We start from the raw sequence: 2,526 nt of genomic DNA on the forward strand, positions 1-2,526 counted from the left end.
GTCTAACAATCTCTAGGACTGGAAAAGGGTAGGAAAAAAAAAAAAAAACGCAGGACCATTACCTGGAGTCAAGTCCGGGAGAGCCGGGGGGTGGGGAGGCTGGGAGGGTTACTAATCCTCATAGTGCAGTTCAGTATCATACCGTAAAAACCCCCTTCCACTCCGCTATCTCTGCTACGTCGGTCCTCTCCAGGTCAAGAGACAAAAAGTGCTAAAGTCTAATCCATATATTTACCCTATCATAGCGATACCGATCTGGCGCCCGCTAGTGCCTCGAAAGGAGTGGTGCTTTCCTGGCACGGTATATAGCCTGAGCCCTGTGGTGGTGGTGTTGGATCTCATTAACTGGTTTCCTCCATCATGTGTCAATGCGATGATTGTTAGGGGACAGTGGAGACTTGACAGAGATTGCGAATCGCAAGGGTTTTTTTTTTGGTGGTATTACAGTACTGTACCAGAGTACTGGATCGTCTGGTTGCGTGCCTTGTGCTCACTGATTGCGTCTACTCGTATATCTATCGTGATTGTTGGGAAAATGGTGGTGGAGGTAAGAGTCTATTGGGGGGGTTTGAGTTATATTGTATTTTTTCTAACCCCCTCTCTCATATGCTTGTGTTCATATGTTTCAGCATGAGATAAATTATAATATGGTATGTGATACCTGTGCCAGAGTCGGCATTGACTGTGCGATACAGGATGGAGAAGCGAGTGGAAACAGATTACATGGTAGATATGGGGTGCAAGTGGCTAAGCATCACTAACTTGTGATACTCTACCATTTTGTCCCACAGCAGTGAGCGCAATGGGATCTCATTACTATAGCTACCTACCTACCGGGGGCTAGCTTGATATAATAGTTATTGCCTACATCCATGTTCATACCCAGTTAGTAAACACTCTCTCCGATATACTTTCATTGCTTAACCAGGCTTACCCAGTTAATTAATTATGCTTTCTTTATTCACTCACCAGTATCTTGTAACTTGTCACTACCCATTTGGGTACCCCCCCGTTCTCTATACTGTACCAGTAACTCTTGTAGCCCTCACCTCCGTTGGATCCCCACCACCTGCTTCGCCACTTTAATACTGTACCCTTACGTCAAAACCCATACCAGGGGGGGGGACAGTATTGCGCGAGTAGAGTATCATACTTTTTTACAATATCAAGGGTAAGATAAAAAAATATATTAGTACAAGTACATAGACCCCAGTAAGTAAGACATCACACAATCACCATAATCATCACACGGTGCGGTATATATATATATATATATATATTTTCATCCTTCCTTCCTATAAGTTAGACAGTTACAAAGTAGCAGGTAAGAAACCCCCCCTCCCCCCTTGGTTAATCGTATCGTAACACTTTGTTATCCGTCTCGCTCAACTGCCGTACCGTAGCGTAGCTTAGTAGCGTGACAAACAACGTTCCGTTTCCAATACATTGCAATCTGTGCGATAACCCGGAGAGCCTCCCTCCTCCCCCTTGGGAAAATATCCACATGCCGCACGCACGCACACACAACAGAGAATTAAAAAATCATTACCGTGCTTTTCGTGGGAGCGTAATTCTAATATCGAAACTTAATTTCGCGGGCGGGATTATTACAAGTTATATGATTATTTGATATTTTTTTTTTCATGATGGACTATTACCTCCCACACTAGCCCTAGTCCCCCCCCCCCCCCGCACCTGTGGTAAAAACTTTGTTCTGCTTGTAGCCTGTTGTTGACCTTAAGTCTGATCAGAAGCTCAGGCTGGGAAATGATGATAATGTGATCGAAAAGAAAAAAAAGGAAAAAAAGAAAAAAGAAAAAGCACCGCGCTAATAGGGAAGTGTCACTTTGGAAGGTTAGCCAACTGGTTTCCTTTTTTTAGCCTTGGTGTAGAGTACCGGTACTGTAGAGTAGAGATGTCTTTTTTGATAGGATTTGCCCGGTTGGGTGTAACTAAGTAACAAAAGGCGCTGTACTGTACTGTACTGTACAGTACTCGTACAAAGTTACATAAGTATGATTTTTTTTTTTTTTTTTTTTTTTACCAAGTACCGGATCGCGTGTTCCCCATCCCGTCTTTGTTCTCACTCTTCTTGCTTCTTCAAAACCTTTTTTTCCCCCCCCCCCCTTAAAACCCTAAAGGGTTTGCTTTTACGATTTTTTTTTAAAAAAAAAAGACCCAAAAAATCCAGGGGGGAATTTTTTTCTTTGGGGGGGGTTTTTTAAAAAATTAAAAATTTAAAAAAAAAACCAATGCCAAGATTGTTCCCCCTGGGAAAGGAATTCCGGAGGAGGGTTCCCCATTCCGGTAATTTTACTTGTGCTCCCCAGTTTTTTAAACTAACTCCCTAAAAGTTTTATTTGTTTTCCTCTTCCTCCTTTGTCCCGTTCTCCTGGGAAAATGGGGGGGGGGGGGGGGGTGGAAACGACCTTCAGAATACTGTATCATACCGGCCTCGTACGGTATCTATCATACGTACGATAACTTTTTTATCTGCACTGGTAATACAGTCTACTGCACATTACT

This window comes from Tuber melanosporum (genome assembly GCF_000151645.1).
Source record: "Tuber melanosporum whole genome shotgun sequence assembly, scaffold_82, strain Mel28".
NCBI lineage: Eukaryota > Fungi > Ascomycota > Pezizomycetes > Pezizales > Tuberaceae > Tuber > Tuber melanosporum.